Source organism: Panthera tigris, chromosome D2 (genome assembly GCF_018350195.1).
Source record: "Panthera tigris isolate Pti1 chromosome D2, P.tigris_Pti1_mat1.1, whole genome shotgun sequence".
Taxonomy (NCBI): domain Eukaryota; kingdom Metazoa; phylum Chordata; class Mammalia; order Carnivora; family Felidae; genus Panthera; species Panthera tigris.
In genome coordinates, this window is record NC_056670.1 from 62,839,845 (window position 1) to 62,863,226 (window position 23,382).

The following is a 23,382-nucleotide window of genomic DNA, read 5'->3' on the forward strand; positions in this document are numbered from 1 at the left end:
TTTGTTTTTTGCAACACTGCCACCTTTACAGTAAAATAATGGGCATGAATTTCAGCCTAATCTGCCCTCTTTCTGTTGGACATAAGGATCTCTTTAAACACCACTGTGGACACCTTCTTGCTTTCACAGCTTATCATTTCCTTTTTGGAAGATTTCCAAAGCAACTGTTTTGGAATAAAGTCAGTGCTCTCCACAAGCCTTGTTATTGTTGGTGTCCTCGCAGTGTTTACATACCCAAATTACTATGTATGTAAGCTCGTCCTTCACCTTCCAGTATACAGCATCCCAATCCATCACTTGTGAGACAGTCTTAGTAATTTGTGGCTTACAGCACATCAGGAGTTATTTTACTTCAATACCAACACCAATGGTGTCTTTGTTGCTGTTTGAAGAGTGAATGATTTCTTTTCAGAATCTCAGGACTAAAAAGAATCTAACCTACAAGATTTAAAAGAATATAGGAAATATTTTGCATAATCTTGAATCATTTCATAATTTCTGCAAATGTCAGTATTCTTTTCTTTCCCATAGTCGATGTTCCATAATAATTTTCTATTAAATCATCATGGTCTTAAGCTTTCTCTTTGGCTGCCCACTTTAATTTTTCTGGGGAAATCAGACACAATGATCTTAAATGAAAAATAATTTGCAAAATAAGTATAAATAAAATATGCATAGATCCCCATTTTAGGGAATATAAATATAACTCCCCTCCCTACTGTCAGTTTTAAAGTAAAGCTGTTTTCTGTAGAGGTCTATGTTTAAAGTTAGATAAGATTTTCTGAAACAAACCTGAGATAGATATACTTGTAGAAAAATAATTGTCCATTTTCTTCATTATTCCACCTAGATCCATGAAAATGCAACTCTACCATCTAGGAGGTATTGCAAATCTTGTTTCTTCCTTCTGAGTGACTCATCTCTGCCCATGAGAGGAGGAATAACTTGGGTGGTGGGTAAGACAGGGAGACAGAATCTGAGCCATGATAGCACATCCTCTTTGCCTCTCCTTTCTGGATCAGTTTGCTTGTGGCACGAAGCATATTCCCTTCCCACAGTTAGTAGACATCTTTGAGGTCGTGGCAAGGGTGCTGATGGACAGAAGCTAAGGTTGGGGAGTTAGTGCAGTTTCTCACCTTCTGAGTCTGTGACTAAGTGGCTGAACACAGTCACCTCTATCAAGCCAACTATCTCTCCCCTTGAGGTGGTCCCAATATTTAGACTAGAGTATGTATAAGCAAAGCAAGCTTCCACATTTGAGATTGATCAATCTATTTATATCTATCTATAGATATAGATGGATAGATATAGATACAGATATAGATTTGAGTTTTATTTATAAAATGTATTTATAAAAGAAAAAAGTGCCTTTATGCTCCCATTTTTCAGAGGCTAAAGAGTCTTTTTTATATATGTTTGAGTTCATCAGAAATGGATAAGGACATTAGGAGAATCTACTTATTCCCAAGGTTTGGGGTGGTAAAAACTTAGGACAAGCATAGATCAATAACAAATGAATATGTAGTTTCTTCATAAACATGTTACGAGACTTTTTAAAACAATTTTTAATTGTAAGTTTATAAATCACTGATCTGGTTCCAGGTGTCTTTGTTCAGACAAACCAATATTTTTCTGTTTCCCTGTCAGTGGTCAGAGAGAAATATAATTTATGTTTGTAAAATATAAAATAAATATAAATTTATCTGAAGTTCTATGGAAACAGATAAGGAATTTTATGCCAATCTTTTTTTTTTTTTTCATTGATGTAACAAAATATGATAGCGACTCTGGGTTGCTTCTCTAAACACCAGTGTTAACAGTTTTCTATTCTTTCATGGCTTTGTTAACAGCTTCCAAGCCAAGGACTGAAATCACTGATTTCAGTTAGATTTTTCTATCCAGGGAAGAATTATAAAATATATAATTCCCCTTTTTACAGGAGCAGCTTGATTTTACTTGCATTTTAAAATGGCATTTTCCAGTACAGTGTTTCTAGAAATAAAGACAATTTCATAAATAGCAAAATCTCTTCAGGAAATTGGATATGACTGGCAACTCAGAGAAACCTGCATTAATATATTCTTCATAATAATGACAAAGGGCTCCTCCAATAGAAAATTCTCTAATTAAAGTAATCCTGACTATTGAAGTAAGATAGTTGTGTAAGGCTTTAAGAGTATTTCAGTCTTTTGTGACACTTTTTAAAGATGTGGATTTATCTCTGCCATTTTCTCTTTTTTGTTCTTTCCCACGATATCCCTTTGGAAAAATAATGAGGTCCCGATTCATAAGGCTGTGTTGTAATGGTTATTTACTTTTTTCCTGAAGATTAGAAAAGCTAGTAGAAGAGAAGTATTACTGATAGGTGTCACTCTAGATTTCATAGTTTAGAGGGAAAATATTTAACAGTTATAAATTTAAGCTTGTAAAATAAATATTAGACTTCTACTTACCATTTATGTGCCTATGAAAATGTAAACCAAAGTTTTTCCTCTTCTTAGCAGACTCATACCTAAAAGACATTAATACTTTCATTGGTGAATTCAAGGAGACTAAGAAAAGAGCTGTTGAGGCTGGCTATCCCCAAATGCAACTATTCTTTATGGAGGCTCACCTTATATATAATAAAAAGCACAGATCTTAGGCATATTGTTGAAGTTACGACAAATCTATGCATCCATGTTACCACTACTCAAATCAAAATATAGTAACTATCCATCAAACCTGAAAGTTCCCTCATTCAAGTTTTCAGTTAACTGCTACCCTCACCACTTCCATGCTAACCACTGTTCTGATTTCTATCATAATTGAGTGTTTTTCCTGTTCATAAACTTCCTGTAGATGGAATCTTAGCTTGCAAACTTTTGTGTCTGGTTTCATTCCTCCAACAAACTGGCTTATTAGATTAATGCATGTTGTAGGAATCATTAGTTTATTAATTTTTTATTGCTGAATTGCAACAAATTATGCATCATACTATGTTTATGTTCACCAATAGGCATTTGGGTTGTTAGCAGCTTTTGGTCGTTTTCAAGTTGTTTTTTTTTTTTAACATTCTTGTGAAAGCCTTCTTGTGGACATGGTAGAAGTAGAATGGCTGGGTGTTTAGGAAACTGCCAGATTTGTTTTAACCAAAGTGTTTATATAATTTTACACTCTCGCTAACAATATATGAGAGTTCTGGTTGCTTCACATCCTTGCCAATGTTTGGCATTGATTACCATTTTTAATTATAGCCTTTCTAGGAAGTATGTAGTATTATCTCATTGTGGTGGTAATTAGCATTTCCTTGGTGACTGGTGAACTTGAATGTCTTTTTAATTTGCCGATTGGCCATTTGTATATCTGCTTTTCTTAAGTGTTCAAATATTTTTTTTTCTCATTAAAAAAATTGGCTTGTTTGTATTCTTAGAGTCTTTATGTATAATATCTGTAATAGTCTTTATCTATTCTGGATACATGTGCTTTGTCAGATAGGTTTATTGTGAACCTATTTTCCGAGCATGTGGCTTGCCTTTTTGTTTTTTTAATGGTATCTTTTGATGAACATCAGCCTATAAGAAAGGAGAAGTCTAGGGGCAATTTATAATTTACCCGTCTTTGCATTGTTGAAAAAACTGAATAGTGTATATTTTCAATATAGACCAATTTAAAATTTTCTGAAAATGTGTTCAGTGAGTTAATAGCCTTCTTAATGATCTTTTCGAATGTCTCCTTAGTAAAAGACTCCTTAGTAGCTATCATACTTATAAACTTTGAGGATGCATGTGTAAGAGAGAGAGAAAACACACATGCAGACTTTGTGGGTTTCTGGGTGTCTCTAAACTGAGGACCTGGGATGGTCATGTTACTAGCAGTGAAATGGAACTCAGGAGGCAAGTTTGGATTGAGATAGGCTGTTGCAGGTTCTAGAGCCTGTGGCCAAATTCTGGTAAGGTGATGGCCCTTTCTAAGGCAGCAGCCAGGGAACCCGTGCTCTATACCTGAGAACACTGGGTACTTGCTCAGTATTGTGGCTGAGAGAGGCAAGCAGAGTTGAATTTCTCAAGAAGCTAGTGAAGCATAAGCATCAGAGTCTTTGACTGCATGGACTCTTTTCAAGACCCTGGGAGGAATGCTGACCACATATTTACATGATCATATACTTCCTTTATAAAATCTGCAAAGATAGAATATTTTAACCTTAAGAGGTTTCTCTTCTCTGATTTCCCTCTCATTTACCTTCTCCTCCCACTAGTTGGTTCGAGAGTGTTCATTAGCCCTTTGGGGATCTAGTTAAGCCAGGAAAGTTGAGATGAAGTTACAATTAGTTGTAGTTTAGTGGCATAAATCTATGAAAGTTACAGTCACCTGTGCTTAATGATATTGTTGCTATTGATATGGTGCTAGATTATATTGCCACCTCAATATAAGAATGGTTTCTGGGAATACTCCTATCATCTATTATACCAGTTCCTCTGGTGAGATGTGAGAGAGTGCACCAGAGACCAGGGGTTATTATATAGTCATATGATAATGGTTTTTGATATCAGGTCCTAGAAGCACATACAGTGCAAGAGAAACAAGATTTGAAATGTATATACTAGACACTAGTCTGTGCAACACTCTTCTAATTTTTACACATGTCAAAGTGTGATAGATTGATCTTTCATTGACAATCAAAACAAAAGTTCATACTCATGAGTCATATTCAATAAGGTGGACAGTATGTAATTAGAAGTACAACTTACTACTTTTTATTATAATCACATAAAGTATAACGAACATTTGTGTTTGTAAGGCATGAAACTACATAAGTACTATAAAAGTGAGTATGTTTGTGTGTATTCACAAGTTTTGTTTATCCCAACACACCTTCACTAAGCATATGTGACTTACCATGTCTTAAAGAGAATTCTGGTAGGCCAGGCAAAAAAGCAAACAACATCACTAGCAACAAAGAGAAAGATCTAGAAACACAAACATGCCTTTACAAAACGTCCAGATATATTCATCAGTAAATTAATGTATGTAGCATAAGAATGATTTGATTATGCAATTATATGGTTCATTACTACATAATGACAATTATAAATGCATTTGCATTACTTTTGTGTATACCTTATTTTCAGATTGAAAAATTTTTTTCAGAAGGATTGTATGAATGAATAGGCTCTCGGACAGTTTGATAATCTAGTTAATGAAGAGTGGATCACATGAATGCATTGAGAGAAGGTTTACATTTCTTGCTAGTTTAAAGCAAATTACTGACATAGATAAAGATGAAATAAAATTTATAATACATTATGACAACAACATCATTGACAAACTGGTTGACAAGTATGAAAGTATGATCATTTTAACAATTAGTTAATTTTAGTTGCTCATAAGAACATTTGAAGTGACCGGGGGGTACCTGGGTGGCTCAGTTAAGTGACCAACTCTTGATTTCGGCTCATGTCATGATCTTGTGGTTCGTGAATTCGAGCCCCACATCGGGCTCTGCACTGGCAGTACTGAACCTGCTTTGGATTCTCTCTTCCTCTCTCGCTCTGCCTTTAACTCTCTCTCTCTCTCTCTCTCCCTATCTCAAAATAAATAAACATTTTTTTTTCATTTAAAAAAATCAAAAATAAAAGAACATTTGAAGTGACCTTAAATCTTATAGGTTATCCTGGAGAAGTTTGATAACAATCTTTAAAATGAGTTTTGAAACTAAAAACACCTTTTCAATCTATCAATAACAAAAAAAATGTTTTGATAGACTATGGTAGAGAAAATACTAAATTATCTTTCTATTCTTCCTAGAGAAATGATATTATTAAATCATGGCCATATGAGAAGAGATAATCAAAGACAATGCAGCCAAAGAGTAGTGGGAAATTATCATACATGTATCAGGCAATTAATGAAAATATTATGTTAAACAGATTTAATTGTGTGTAGTATATGAGCGTGTGTGTGTGTGTGTGTGTGTGTGTGTGTGTGTGTGTATAATTTGGCTATGAAAAAGAAAGAAATCCTGCCATTTGCAGCAATAGGATGGACCTTGAAGGCATTATGCTAAGAGAAATAAGTCAGAGAATGGCAAATACCATGTGATCTTGCTGACAGGTAGAATCTAAAAATGTTGAAGAAATAAAGGGTAGAATGGTGCTTTTCAGGGGCAGGGCAGTGGGAGAAATGGGGAGATGTTGGTCAAAGGGTAAAAACCTCTAGTTATAATGCAAATAACTTCTGGGCATCTAATGTACTGTATGGTGACTATAGCTAATAGATCTGTTTTATATGCTTAAAAGTTGCTAAGAGAATAGAACTTAAATATTCTCACAACGCATACACACATGTACACACACACACACACACACACACATACACACATACACGTAGTAATTAATGTGAGTTAATGGAAGTTTTAATTAAACATATTGTGATAATTATTTTGCAGTATGTACGTGTATAAAAGAATGACATTATACTCCTAAGAGTTAAACAATATTGTATGTCAATTATATCTTGATAAAGCTATAAAGGAAATAATATAATGACTATATGTTAAATTCACATATTTGTGGGCTTTAATGATAAAATACTGTGCTTCATTAGTGTAAACAACTTTGAAAAACATGGAACTATATATTTTTTAAAAGAGAATTTAGTCTCATCCTTCTGGAGCCACAAACTCTATATAGCAGCCCCCTACACCATCCTACATTAGACTCTGATGCTATATGGTGTCAGTTTAATCAAAATCAATCAGTATTTTGTCATAAGGCTCATATAAATTCTTTCCATTCTTACATTGTCACAGTTGGATCCTGTAAAATGATTAATTTTAATATAGGAAACTGAACAAAATATGAGTGAAGTGGAGTAGAAAAAGAATAAAATGAAATAACCGCTGAGAAAATACAGAGTTCACTCACCCACTGGAATGAGTTTTCTTTCTACCTAGAGGAGAAGAAAGAAAGATAAATCATCCACCTGACATGGCAGAAAGTAGGGGTCTCAGAGGGGTCTAGTAGTCCTATCTATAATATTAATTAGCAATGGGATTTTTAGCAACTTTGGCATCTGGCCTTCAGTCTCTACTTTGTAATATTCCTTTCCACCTCTGATGTTTGTGCATAGCTAAAACCTACAAGTGAAATTTGATTGCTCCTTTTTTTCCACATGCCCTGCATCAAACCCAGGAATTCCCATTGGCTTTAATTCCAACATATAGCTTGTATATGCCTGCTTTTCACTATTTTTTTCTACTATTACCTTAGTCCAAGTTATGGTTACTTCTCCTGGACTTCAAAAATAGTGTTGTAAATGACATTCCTGTTTCAAATCTTGATCTCTCTAGTTCATTGTCCACAGTCACTAGTATCCTGTTTTTAAAGAATAAGTGAAATTCTCCAAAGGGTTTCAATTACAATTCGAATAAAATCCACAACACTTACCATGCATTCAAGGCCTTGCATGTCTTAGTTTCTACCTGTCTCTTATGTTTCTCTCATACACCTCCTTTGCTATCATAGCCTCACCACACTGGCCATTTTTCTAACCTCCAAATAGACTGAGATTATTCCCACCTCATGTCTTTTGGTGTTCCATATTCCTAGAACACTCTTCCCCAAGACTTCATCTTTTTAAAGAAATGTTTATGTCTACTTATTTTTGAGAGAGAGAGAGAGAGAGAGAGAGAGAGAGAGAGAGAGACAGAGCACAAGACAGAGGGGCAGAGAGTGAGGGAGACACAGAATCTGAAGCAGACTCCAGGCTCTGGGCTGTCAGCAAAGATCCCCACGTGGAGCTTGAACTCATGAGCCCTGAAATCATGACATGAGCCAAAGTTGGATGCTCAACCAACTGAGCCACCCTGGCACCCCCAGCACTTCATCTTTATATTATGTCAGTCTTAACCACCAAAATTATTTCCTCAGACATATATTCCCTGGTCATATAACCTTATATTGCCCTCCCTCATTTCCAATTAAATATCATAATCGATAACCACATTTGAGGTCCTTCACAGCACTTACCAGTATAAAAAAAAATTAATAATCTGTTTGTCTATGGGTTTATTTTATTCTCCCCCACAAAACCAGAAACTCATGGAAGACAGGAAATTCTCTATTCACTATTATTATTCCCAGTGTACTGAATAATGCTTGGCCCAATGTGAGTGCTCAATAAAAAATGTTCTTGAGTGAGTGAATAATGAATGAATTCTTAAGGAAGACTGGTAACAAAATTTTGCTTAGCAAGAGATAAAACTAGATTTTCTGCATCATGCTCATACTCAGATTTTTCTATTATCTAGGAAAGTATAACATTAATCATATGAGTCAAAAGTCTTCCATTAGATGAGTAAGCCAACACTCATCACTGAAAACGTATCTTTTGATTTTTTCCCCCAATGTTGAAGTTTAGATTTTCTTTGTCTCTGTTTCATTTCAGGGGTGAAACAATGAAGTTTAAGTATCTACCACTAGCCACCTAGCTTTATTTGGGGGATCACTCATTTTTCTCATGCTTCTTGCCTTCTTCCTCAGCCTAAAGTGAAATTCCCCCCACTGATACTCTTCAGTTACTCACAATACCCTCCCACCTTCCATTTGTTTTAAGGGGGTGATTACTAAAAGCAGAAGATAGAATTTGTTAGCAAGGTTAGTCTGCCTCAACACTTTATCTACTTTCACTTGAAGACTGAGCACCTTTTCTCTGTAATGAAAAGAACAAGAATTAGACACAGATTACAGAATAAGAACAAGGTGACCTGGCAGAGAGATATGGACTGTGATTGTAGATTTAACAACTGTTCAGACAGGAGACTGCAGTAAGTTTTAAGACCCAGGACAAGAAAAATCTCTTTAGATTTTAGTCTTTTTAACTAACTCCAATTTGGGTCTCTGAACAATAGGTACTGGTCTTCCCACAGCTGGGCCAAGACTGCACTTGGCTGTAGTGCCTGTGATGACCTTTACAAAGACTGACGGGACCATTTCTGTATTGAGCAATTGCTGGCTAAAGATAAAAGAGCATACATTTCATTGTGCTCTAATGTTCTCCTCCTATTTATTCCTACAAAAGGAGTATAATTTTTCATTTGAAAGGGGGTGTTCTAAAGGGTTCATAATGTCTTAATCAAAGAACTGCCAAAATCTAGTCTACCATGACCAAGAAGTTGCTCTAAAATTGAAGAAAAAAAAGGGGCACCTGGGTGGCTCAGTTGGTTAAGCTTCCGATTTCCTGAGACTGAGCTCCGCGTCGGACTCTGTGCTGAACGTGGGGCCTGCTTAAGATTCTCTCTCCCTCTCCTCTGCCCTTTCCCCACTTGTGCACAGGTGTATGCCCTCTCTCTCTCTCTCTCTCAAAAACAAAAATGTTAGACCAAAAACTCCCATCTCCTACTCACTTCCTTAAACAGTTTGAAAACAAATGACAATTTATACTTAGGACCACATTATTTTAGAAATGGTCCTTTGCTAGAGACAGGTACTTGCATTTTTGTTAGAACAAAGTCCATCAAAGAAATTTCAGGAATATGTCGTGCTATAAGCATCTTTTCTCTTACAAAAACTGAATCTAGAGCTTTTCCATAAAGCTGTAAAGGTTTATTGAGTAAATAATGCTCACTTTACCTTGGTTATAATGACATGCTCCCTTAACAAATAGGTGGAGGCAGAGAGGGACTGAGTAACAGCATTTTGTTAAGAGCTTTCAAAGACATCATCCTTCCAGGGAAAAATGCACTGAGACAAATAATCCCTTAATATTTTAAGTGATTGTCATCAATATTTAAAGCTATCAGGTTGTTTTACCAAAAAAATTAAGTTAAATAGATTTAAAAAAAATAATTTCTGTAGAATGAGTGAGAATAGGCAGCTCACACATGCTGCACATTTAGCTTTTTCCATACCATTTTTCCTTGAAGTTTCCTAAAACATATGTCCCCTCTGTAGTTAAAGCTAGACAACAAAATATTTTCAATATTTTCAACCTAAATTAAAAATTAAGAAGGATTTGGTGAATTAAAAGATTCAGAAGGTGCTAAATATTGATTTCACTGAGGCATCCCGAAATATTCAGGAAATTTACTCTTGGAATTATAGAGTTTGCTGATGTAATTGGTGTCATGTTTGTGGCTCTCACTAATTTTCTGACGCTGTTTGGGTGGGAAGTTTAACTCCCAGCATCTGTTATAAACCACACAGCTCTTAGGATGACACAATTTCATCAGCCTCTTTAAATCCCACTTTATACCTAAGTGGTTTTGCTGTGCACAATCTGAAAATACAAGCATATGAATTCATGGGCACAGTTGAAAAATGTTGCGATAGGGTAGAGAGCATATGCACAAACACAAAAACAATTAAGGCCACTTGCTCTGCCCAAGGGTAGCATACGTGAGCAGGATCCATGCGGATTTATTAGCCGCAACACGTCTCCACAGACACTTTGCAAGTCAAATTTCTTGACTGTTTTCTAAACTATGATTGTGTTGCTAGTAATCTTTGGCAACTAGTCAACTACAACGATTTCATTAATTAGTGTTCCATATATGCAGTATTTTCTATCTAACTACAGAAACTGATAGCAAGGAGCCTGCCTGATCGCAAAATATTGGTTTAAGAATTTTAATGATGGTCATGATTTATTAATACACTTGTCTACATCTGTTAGAGAGAGCTTTCTGCATGCCTCAATGGGAATCTTCTTGATTTTTTGAATATGAATGGAGGAGAAAACAGGCATGTAAGTTACTGCTTTCTTGTATGCCATCCTTAAAATGTCTTAGGGGGGTTTTGGCTTTGCTGCCCCCGCATGAATTTGGCCTTTCTATATAACTTAATTAGTAGACCAAAGCAAACACTTCTGATGTGATTTAGTTGGGGTAAAGCCAAGGCTTGTAGTTTATATGTACAGCAATCTTGACAAATTTATGTGAAGGCTTAGTTTTATAATGCTATCACTGCTGTGGGGATACTAGCTTTATTTATACATCTCTAATTGCATGTACAGTGAACAAAGGCTATGACCCAGGGCTATGCCAAGACTAATTACATCCCCAAATTCATATGGCTTTCTCTTCTTCCTTTTTTCACTATAACTGGAAATAAATAAAAGCACACACACCATACAGATTAGTAACACAGGTAATTTCATTAGGTGACGGGCAGCACCTAATGAATGAGCTTGCTTCACTTTGCAACATTTGAACACAGAAGAAAAAAAAAGGAATGCACTCTATAGATGTTCTTACAAGCAGGGCTACAAAATTCTATAGGAATTTCTGAAATTTATATTCAGGGAAGCATATAAAGTACCAGAAATCTCCTTGGAACCACTGGGAAGATAGAAAACAAAATTTCATGAGAGACCTGGACAAGTTAATCCAAGAAGAGCAGGTGTTCTCCCACTGGTAAAGACTATATGAGTTTCTGAATTTCATTTACAAATAAGACCATTGAATTATCTTATGAACAACTTGAAAATGCTGAGTAATGGAGAAGATCAATCGCAGCAGGAAGAATTTTATTGTTAAAGTAGGATTCCATTGGTATTGAGGCTCCTGGAACTTCCATTTCTAAAATGAATGCTAGATACTTGATCGTCTGAGGAACCTGTTGGTGTTGAAAACATTTCACCTCGTCACTTCGAAAATTCAAAGCCTGATGGTTATGATTTCCAAGAAACATAAGGAAATGTCCCAAATATTTTTGTGGTTGATACTTTAATGCACTACCCAGATCTCCCTTCAGTATGAAGGATTTGCATACTCAACACTTAAAGAGGTTACTTCTGTTGAAGGGGCTGCCTCCCTCAAGATCATGTCTCATTACTGAGGTGGCCCACACTCAGTGACTGAGTGACATGGGTCCCCTTGCCTTGCTCATAATAATTCTTAAGAGTAAGGGTTAGAGCTTCTTACATACAAGATCTGCTGAAGCCTCCTTTAAGACTGCATTGTAGCAGTCTTAAAGGAGGTTGGAGGTGTGTGGTCGTTTTGTGGTCAGTATGAACATCTAGACTCTTGCTGGAAATGGAGTAGGAAATGGAAAGGAAGTAGGCCAGGCAAAAAGTTGTTTTTTTCCCCCATGGTTCTACAGGGATTCTAAGAAGAAACCTGGGTGGACAAATCAGAAAGAGCAGATACCAAAGCTGAGGGCACCATTCCTGGACTATTGAACATGGGTGATCTAGGAATATTTCTTTACATCAAATGTAAATTATAGTTATCTAATTATATAGTGAAAACAAATAAATGCTGCTCTAAGCTATGACAGATTAGTGTATGGCAGAGTGGTTGCTCTGCCAGAATCAACTATAAATTCAGAATAGAATTTTCAAAAATATGTATGAAGGTATGAAGGAAGGCATCAGCATCAGAGAACTAACAAGAAATCCCGTGCTTAAAGGACCAAGATCTCCAATAGATGTAGAGCCAAGAGGCTGAGAAATCAAGTTGGAGACGACAAGATGCTGGAAAGCTCAACGTAACTTTCAACTATTTTAGCTAGAAAGATAGAAATGGGAGCCCAGGGCTTCATATAGTTAGGACTCAGGGGTTATCGTTACAGAGAACATGGAAACACATTGAGGTGAACCCAACATGTAGTGCCACTTTAGTCTCAGTGTCTTTTTTAGGGGCAAAGAAAACATTCACAAAGCATCAGCTAAGAGATAGAAAAATTTAAGTGAGATCATGGCATTCTTGAATACATACATATAGATAGATATAGATATACATATACATATAGATAAATATCTATATCACTTATTCTTTCACAAGAATTAATGGCAGCATTGATTTCACATTCCTTCAGAAAGAAAAATTGTTACTTTTGTCAAAAAGCTAATACTGCACACTTTAATCTCATTTTTGAGCACTTCCATTGGAGGATTCAGCAACTCTGTGTGTGATTAGATGAAAATACTCTGGAGAAATGACTAGGACATGCCACATGTTAAACTTTCATTATCATATGTTCTCTTTTACAAGTTCTTAGCTGCAACTCTATTTTTGTATTTCCTTTAACAGTTCCATAGTTCTGAGCAATTGGCTCTGTGTGTGTGTGTGTGTGTGTGTGTGTGTGTGTATGAAATCCATCTCATTATAAGACCAAAAGAAAATGTCTGTGTTTCTTCTGATCAGTTCACTTCTTAGGAATCCTTTGTGCAACTAACACCCCTTCCCCCTGTAGCATGTTAATATGTTTCTTAAAGGTAATAAGCCCTTCTCCAGATATTGATCTCTAGCAGCTGTGGCTGTACTTCTGTAGGTTTTTACAGAAACATAATGTATGTTTTGTCCACTATTTTATAAGAGGATATGCCCTTCATCACCCTCCTGAGAGCAACCCTTAGACGGGATAAGCAGAGTTATCTGGATTCAAATATAAATGGAGACAGAGCTTAAGTATTTTTAGAAATGTAGTCAAAGTCAATAGGAGCTGCTTTAGAAATGCAAATGAGAATCACATTGCCAGAAGGCAGATGTTGTAAGAAAAAAAGTCTGGGTATGTAGCATGTTACCCTGCCAGAGGTTACATTTGTGATTTTTCTCCTTTCTGAAAGGGGGAGCAGAAAATTTCTCTAGGACTAGGAAAAGTATCCTTTTCATCACGCTCTCCAACTCCTTGAGTTTATAGAGAGGTTCCTAAAGTTACACATAAAACTGTCAGTCATACTACAGTCAAGAAAAGATTTCCATATTCTTTCTGGAACAGAATACAATAAGGATTAGTGAGTGGTATAAAAAGGGAGCAAGCAGAGTAGGATAAAGCCACAGATGAGAAGTAAGTTGGAAGCAACAGGTTGGGTGTGCAGTCATGGGGAAACAAGGGTGCTGATCCACAAAAATTCTTTCTTTAGCCAAGAAGAAAATTTTGCTTGAAAAGAATGGATATTGAACACAGAAATCTATATGAAACTGCTTAGTATTTAACCCTCCACAAAGCTACCTGAAGAAAATGAATGTCTATGAAATTACTATGGCTTACAATATAAGCTAATGATTGACATCATTAAACATAAAATCCTATGTTTGTTCTACACGTTAGGAGTTGAGATAAAAGGGAGACAATTACTCCTTTTGGGAGAGAACTGAAGATAATGGGAGGGGGGGTGGAGAGAAGTCTGGCTTCAGGGGATGACTTTTAATGGAAATTGGTTGGATTTTCCCACCTGTTTTCATCTACTTTTGGATATTTAAATATGCAACGATATCTCTTCTTCCATTCTGAGTCAACCTTACTGTAAATTTCTGTTTTAAAGAGAAAGGAAAAAGTGAAATGGGAGCTTTTCAAAAGAGAGGAGATATGAACATTTTCAAAAAATGTATAAGGTTAAAAGCAATTTGGGCCAGTGGCCCAGTAGAAGGGATCTTTCTGTTCCTCCATTGGGCAATGCTGGGTGCTACCATCTCGGGATGATGACAAGAAACCGACAAAGACAGTGGTTGCTTCCCTCAGCCTGACTCAACCTTAGACAGATTTCTTTTGGACTGTAGACCCCTCCTCTCCTTTAACTGGAGCATTTACTTTAGGAAACTTAAAATTTGTCAACTCTTCCTTTGCCTCTTTGAGATGTAAGTCTTTCACTAAATGTCTTTCTCAAGAACCTGGGAGTCATTTTTTTGAAATGTAATTATCTAGAAAGATAGCACCCCTATTTTCAAACCTCTGTGAAAGGGTTGCAGCCTAACTTTGCTAAAGGTCAATTAGCAAATAGAGCTGACCTAATATTCACAGAGACCAACCTCCCCCTCTAATATCCTCCAGTACTTTTCCACTAGCTTGCCTCCAGGCTTAAACTTTAGAAGTGAATTCAATCTCTCTCCCCCATTGCACTAGTTTTGAATAAAGTCTTCCTTTCTTTTCAATGGGCCAGGTACAATTTTTCTTTTACAAAATCTTTAAAAAAACATGCTGTTAGAATGACTGCATGTGAAGAAGGTAAAAGTTCTACAAATTCTACATTTGCAGTTTATGCTGATACTGGAAAGCTTGCTCCCCTTAGAACAATATAGGGCAATGGCACCATGCAATATTTAGGAACTCCTATAGTTTCAACCAGGGAATTCTGTAAAGTTTTGACCAAGGATCTGGCCAGAATTTATACATCTGACTTCAAAAAGCTGATCTAAAAGAAGGGATGGAGGTATATATTTGGGGCAAGTGGAAAGCAAATTCTGTAAAGGCCTTTTGAGTCTATAAATAGAACCTATTTCAAAAGTTGATTCCTTCCAGAAATTCAAATTTCTTTCTTGTTTTTGGCATAGATACTAACAACTCATCTTCTGATCACATCTTTCATGTATGTGGGGAAAAGCTAGTCTCCAACATCACCTTGGCTTCCCTCATAACTTGGTCCAATCTTAATCTTCATTTTCCTTACATTAAAAACCCTCAAAAAACCTCAAAAACCCTCTCCTCCCATCAAATAGGAAGGCCGGTGAGCACAAAGATGGTTTTGTCGTATTCATAGTACCTTACGAATGGTACAGATTTAATGAACATTTGTTGAATCAATGAAAAAATTAATTAATTAATTCATCAATTAATTTCAATTTTGCAAATTCATTTTATGGCTTTGTCATTGGCTAACATAAATGTCAATGCCCTAAGTTTTCTACTGGTTAAAGTATTTCACTTTGCAAATATACTTCTTAGATTTTAAATGAGTTGTTATTGCATATTTAAACAGAAGTTTATCTGTTTGATTTATCTTTTCCATGGAGGGTGGGAATCTGTTCCAAGTGATCTATTTTGTCCTCCTCCCTAGTTCATTATAGTTAAAGGCCAAGTTAAGAAAAAGCAGTATTGATGATACAACTTTTTTTTTCTGTAGAAGAGGGAATATTAATGGTCTCATACAGGGACTAAATTCATGGTGACCTATGCATCTCTAACAAAATAAAGCATTTAAAACATGGTATTTACTACTCTAGCTTTTTTCTTTTATCATTGAGAATAGGGGTGCCTGGGTGGCGCAGTCGGTTAAGCGTCCGACTTCAGCCAGGTCACGATCTCGCGGTCCGTGAGTTCGAGCCCCGCGTCAGGCTCTGGGCTGATGGCTCGGAGCCTGGAGCCTGTTTCCGATTCTGTGTCTCCCTCTCTCTCTGACCCTCTCCCGTTCATGCTCTGTCTCTCTCTGTCCCAAAAATAAAAAAAAAAAAAAAAAAAAAGAAACGTTGAGAATATTATTCCCAATAATGCTACCATATCAACATATGCTCTATTGCATTGTTGGTACCAACTGGATTGTGTTGACCAGGAGTGTTGAAAACCTCAATACAGTGATTAAATAATAGCAGGTAGTTTTCACTCATAACAAAGTCCAGAGGTAGTTTAATTTTTTTTAATGTTTATTTATTTTTGACAGAGAGACAGATCATGAACGGGGAAGGGGCAGAGAGAGAAGGAGACACAGAATCTGAAGCAGGCTCCAGGCTCTGAGCTGTCAACACAGAGCCTGAGGCAGGGCTGGAACTCACAGACTGCAGGATCATGACTTGAGCTGAAGTCGGACACTTAACCGACTGAGCCACCCAGGAGCCCCAAGAGGTAGTTAGGTTAATGTTACTGAAGCAACTGTTGCAGTAATGTCAACACAGACAAAAGCTCTTTCCATCTGTCTTCTCTGCCTTTCTTGGTGTACTGACTTCTGTCCTCTTACCTATTGCTGGTGACCATGCAGCTGCTTCCCTTGGGTATATAGACAGGAAGAAAGAGAAAGGGGAAAAGAGAGAGAGGCAGGTGAGTTATATCTATCCATTTCAATAAGTAAAACAACAACAATAACAAAACAAAACAAAACAAAACTTGTCCTGGGTGCCCCACCCAGAGTCTTCCACTTAACCCTTCATTGGCTACTCCCACAATAGTCCCAAAGTGTTAGGACAGTAACATGGCCAGATTAGAGCACCATGGGTTAATGCTTGGGGTGTGACAGAGTTCTACTATCATGAGATCAAGGGATTTCTATAGCAACCTGGATGAATCTGGATTTTGTTAAAAAAAGAGAGAGAGAGATTGAGGAGGTTTGGATCTTATTAAATCAGTAGATTCTGTCTACTACATATTTTCTTTTAAAAACCAACACATATTGGGAACTTACTATGTGTAAGGTACTATGAACTTTATGTAAATTCATTTATTAAACACTCACAACAACCTGAGGGAATAGGTAGTCATGTTATCTCCATTTTATTGAAGATGAAACTGAGCAGTAAAAAGTTTTAGTAATTCTCCCCAGGTCTTACAGCTAGAAAGGAGCAGAGTCGGGACTTGAACCCTGGCACTTTAGCTCAGTGTCCACACTTTTCCATGTTGACTAGTCATTCTGAGTACTATTTGTGCCTTAATAAAACAGGTATGATACTTAGATTGGTTGTGTTTCATATGGCTTTAAGAAGAATGAGATTTGTAATACAGAGAGCCCGATATGATGCCGAACTTTTTTTGATTCCTAAAGTATATAATGGAGATTTTTGGAAGTAGTTACATGTGAAGCAGTTTTTCTTATTAGTTTCTAGTGTTGAAAAATCCAAGGTCCAACATATCTCTTGATTTAAATTGAATTCTATAAATCTTTATAGAATGCCCACTTTGGGACAGAAACCACAAAATTGGAGCTTGATAATAAAAATACTGTGGTCAAGGAGACAGGCTCATAAATAAATAATTATAATTATGACATGATAAATGTTACATCAAGAAATGTACAATTACACTAAGGTGGACAGATTAGCCAAAGGCTAAATATGGGATGTTGGGATCACTGAGGGGAGGGGATAATTGAATTGCACTTTGAAAGAACAAATGTACAAAACCCATTAGAATCAGTAAAAGTGATCAAGTTTTATAGAAGCAGAACTTTGAGAAATTGAAAGCTGCAATATGTTTAGACACCTTTTAAAGCATGGGTGTGTTGAGTTCACAATCAAAGAAAATTGATGTAAATGGCAAGATCTACAGTGAATGTTTCAATTTGCAGGAGAATTATCCAAATATGATTCACTCTCAGCATCAGAACTTAGTGCCAAAAACTACTCCTCTAGAGGTTTGAAATTCTAAGCTTTGAATGCAAAATGTGTAGCTTGATGATCAAACTTCACTTAGCTTGTGAAAGGAGTTTGAGAACAAATGCATTATACGCTCATACAGATGTAATTGACTTTAGAAATATGTTGGATTTTGTAAGTACCAACACCTTTATATGATCATCAAAATCTAATGCAATGGAGAAATGACTACATAAGTGATCAAGCAAATATAACAAATTTTCAGTTGCAGAATCTACATGATGGGTATATGGATGTTCATAAGGTAAGTCTTTCAATTTATTTTATGTTTGAAAATTTTAATAATAAAATCTTGGGAAATATAAGCAATGCAGTATGTCTCCTCAGGAAGACTGTGGGTTATGAGGACACATTATTTGCCCATGCAGCTCTTGAATTTGGGCAAAGCTGAATGTTTTTTCTGTATCTAGGGTTGTGGGTCAAGGCACTAGGTTCATGTTGAAACTAATCAGATGATCCATTCCTTCAGCCATAGTTGTTGGTTCAGTCATGGCATGTATGCACACAAATGGACTATTAAGATTTGGGTGCAGTTGGCTGAAGTCTTCTTGGGAAGGAAGTCTCCTCGCTCTTTACGAAAGCTTCTGAATAATGTCACTCTCTCTTGGGTTGGAGAAGAAGAAGCCCTTGCTTACAGATATCATGGAGAGCTACTTTCTTGATGACCAGGGGGTGGCTCGCAGAAGGAAAGTATGTCCTTACTGACACTACTCTAAGGCTGCTAATCAAATCTTCTCTATACTTTGTCTTTCCAGTTAAATGTGTAAACGAATCCTTCCTTAATTTATTCCAATGAAGGTTCTATTGAATGCATATTAATATAGATTTCACATTTGAAGTAAACCCAAAAGTCATAGTAAGGAGACAAAATAATGATATTCACGTTTTACAATTCATTCAAAAAGTAAGTCCTCAACCGTAAGAAGTATCCATACAGAAGACAGGTAATTCCAAGCAGACTTCAGAAACTGATGTTATTAATTGTCAATTAGTACTTTTTAAGCTTCAAGCATTGTGTGTATACCTAAGTTTTTGAAAAATTCCAGGAAGTCTTCCTGATGGCTATTACTAATGTTGAAAATAAAATAGGTAACACCCATTTTTTTCAGAGGAGCATTAAACTCTTTCTTGGTCATATACAACCACATATTCATACACATTTATATGTATAAATTGTATGCACACACTCACTCATACATAGTGTTAGTCTGCCTGGGCTGCCATAATAAAATATTACTGAGTGGGTGGCTTAAACAACAGATATTTACTTTCTTACCATTCTAGAAGATGCAAGTCCAAGATCAGGTGTTCCCAGAGAGGCTGGTAAGACCTCTCTTCCTGGTTTGTACATGGCTGCTTCCTCATGGTGGTTTCACATGGTCCTTCCTCTGTGTGTGTGTGGAAAGAGAAAATGCTCTCTAGTGTCTCTTCCTCTAAGGACACCAGTCCTATGGGATTAGAGCCGCAACCTTTTGAAATCATTTAGCCTGAATTACCTCTTTAAAGGCTTTGTCTCCAAATACAGTCACATCAGGGGTTAATGCTTCAACATAGGAGTTTTGGCAGACAATTTAGTACAACACATATACAAATTCATAATAGATATATATATTATAAATGCGTGTGTGTGTGTGTGTGTGTACACACACATGCTCACACACACTTTTATGTTTCTATTCTCAACCTTGGTAAATGTGTGATTTTTTAAGTAAAACATTTCAAAAGATGACTGAACCTAATGGATGCTTATTCCATTATGTGTCCCTTTACCCAGTCACCTATGCTCTGCAAAGACACTAGAATAATAGCTGAAAAAACTGCTATTAGGCAGTTTATTAGGCCTTAATAGGCAATAGCAGCATTGTGAATGGGGTTGCCAGATTTAGCAATGTAAAATACAGGAAGTCAGTTAAATTTTAATTTCAGATAATCAAATATTGCATGAAATATACTTATATTGAAAGATGATTTATTCCTCATCTAGAAGTCAGATTTCACTGGGGGTCATCTATTCTGGATGGAGGATTCTTTTATTGTTCTTGATGGAAAGACTGTAGCATAACCTTCGCAGGTAGACATAAATGCAATTTTTGACCCTTTTCAGTCCTTCTAGGTCTTGTGTTTTGGCTGATTCTCAGCGTTACTTTTGTGAGCATATTGTATTGCATTCTGCCTTCATGTTTAATCTCATCAATGTCAAATAATGTTTTTGGTGAGGGAACAAATGGGTGGTTGAGAGATAGAATGTGACCCCCATGTTAATAAGATCCAGATTCTGCTTTTAATATGTATAACTTACTGGAAACATCTTGATGATAACACGTTTAGTTCAGAGAACACTGTGAACCATATGTGTGTGCTTCATGGCAGTTGACGGCCCTGCATTGTTGATTTCAAATAAAGATTGTGATATAGTTCAATTGCATCCCCCCAAGAAATATGGGAGGGTCCCACTCTCTCGTAGCTCAGAATGTGGCCTTGTTTGGAAAAAGCATCTTCGCAGAGGTGATTAGTTGAAGTGAGATCATAGTAGAAAAGGGTGGGTTCCTATTCCAGTGTGACTGGTATCCTTACAAAAAGATGGCCATGTGAAGACAGACACACACTGGTAGAATGCCATGTGACAATCAAGACAAAGATTGGAGTTGTGTAGCTCCTAGCCAAAAAAAACACTAAAGATTGCTAGCAAACCACTGGAAGCTGAAAATAGGCAAGGAAAGCTCTCTTCAGGGTTCAGAGAGAGCATGGCTGATTCTGGGTAGTTTTCCTTAAGCATCTTTGCTATAAGCATTTTCTCCATAAGCGTTCTCTCCACAGTTATTTATTTATTTCTTTTTGCTGCATCACTAGTTGGCCAAAGGGAAATTTTGCTATTAAGATAAAATCATGAAACATAAAAGCGAGACATTCACTAAAAATGACATAATGAAACGTGAAAAATGAATAATAAACTTTAAAAGACTTGGTTGCAAAATGTGAAATACTTGAATACATTAAAAATGTATGGGATAGATTCATGACAATACTGTGCAAATCGCTGATTTTATTTTGTATATTATACCTAAGCCCTTGTCTTTAACATCTTTCATTCATTATTCAGTTTAGTATTATACATTCTGTTCTACGTGTCCATCCGCCTTCTCATCTGGCATCACATTTTCTTTTGCCTTTTTTTTTTTTTGCTGAAATTTCTTCCTTAATTAATATAGGTATCCTTTTCCAAGTACTAGGATGCATATCCATAACTGTGCTTTGCATTGCATTATGAAAACTTTCTATAATGTTGTTTGTTCTTGACATAGTGTCTCATGTCCATTGACAGATGGTCCGAAGTACGTTAGGAAATGTGCACTCAAAACTATTCACACTGGAGTGCACAGTTGGTTGAGCATTTGACTCTTGATTTTGGCTGAGAGTCATGGGATCAAGCCCTGCATAGGGCTTCACTCACGCTGAATGTAGTGCCTACTTAAGCCTTCTCTCTGTCTCCCTCTGCCACTCTCCCACTCACGGGCGCAGTCTCTCTCTCTAAAAAACAAAACAGGAAACAACTGATGTTGGCAAGGATGCAGAGAAAGCGGAACCCTTTTGCATTGCTGATGGGAATGCAAATGGTGCAGCCATTCTGGAAAACACTGTGGAGATTCCTCAAAAAATTAAAAACAGAGCTACCCTACAACCCAGAAATTGCACTACTAGGTATTTATCCAAAGGATACAAAAAAGCTTCAAAGGGGTGCATGAACTCCAATGTTTATAGCAGCACAATCAACAATGGCCAAAGTATGGAAAGAGCCCAAATGTGCATTGAGTAACGAATGGATAAAGTGTTATTCATATATATGTGTGTGCGCGCAGTGAAATATTACTAGGCAATCAAAAAGAATTAAATCTTGCTGTTTGCAACAACATGAATGAAACTAGAATGTATTATGCTAAGTGAAATAAGTCAGTCAGATAAAGACAAATACTGTGTGATTTCACTCATAATTTAAGAAACAAAACAGATGAACATAGGGGAAGGGAAGGAAAAATAAGATAAAAGCAGAAAGAGAGGCAAACCATAAGAGACCCTTCTATAGAGAGAACAAACTAAGGGTTGCCGCTGGGGTGTTGGGCGGGGATATGGGCTAAATGGGTGATGGGCATTAAGGAGGGCATTTGTTGGAATGAGCACCGGGTGTTATATGTGAGTGATGAGTCACTAAATTCTACTCCTGAAACCATTATTACACTATACGTTGGATTTAGGTAAAATTAAAAAATATTTTAATATGCCATAAAAAAACAAGACAAAACAAAAAAGCAAGAAACTACACCACAGTATAGACCATCATGAGGACTAAGATTCATATAATAGAAAAACGGAGCATTATATCAATGGAGAAATGAAACCAAGTGGTCACCAGTTGATGAGGCTAAACTGTCAACCAGTTATTTTTTTTTTTTATCTTTTATGGCCAATTAGTTATGCACTGAAAATGTTTGCTGCACAGATGCTTACAGCAGAGACATCTACAACAATGATGCTTACCGTGAAAATACCCAACACAAGTGTGGCCAGGTCAGCACTTGATTTCACACTTCTAGCCTCCAGAACTGTAAGACTGTGAGTTTCTGTGGTTTTATTTATTAAAAAAAAATTTTAAATGTTTGTTTATTTCTGAGAGGGACAGAGAGAGAGAGCACAAGTTGGGTGGGGCAGAGAGAGAGGGAGGCACAGAATCCAAAGCAGGCTCCAGGCTCTGAGCTGTCAGCACAGAGCCTGATGCGGGGCTCGGACTCGTAAACCACAAGATCGGGACCTGAGCTGAAGTCGGACGCCCAACCGACAGAGCCAGCCTGGTGCCCGGAGTTTCTGTGGTTTCAAACCGCCAAGTTGCGCTACTTTGTTACAGAAGCCCTAGGAAAATGAGGCAGATTGTTACAATCATTTACTATTACTGTCAGAAGAGCAACAGAATGAAAGGCTTAAGGCATATCTTGGGACCTACTCACAAGTGTAGGGAGCATCACCACTTGGGAGGAAAAGTCTAATCCTATTGAAAAGAGGATGTCTTAACTCCTAACATCTCAGAGCTTCTTAGAAACAGGTTCCAGAAGGGGAAAAAATCACTTTCTTGATAGTTTTCCTTATTTCACTTTATTGCAACAATTCCAATGAGAAGTGCGAAAGGCTTTTTATTGTCATATCAGATTTACATGGTAAAATTTAATGTACTTCTTGTCAGCTTTAAACACTGGAAATATCAATAAAATGTCAAATTATATTTGACTTCAAACCCAAGTGGTTATAAAAATGCAATACAAATTTACAATCATCTA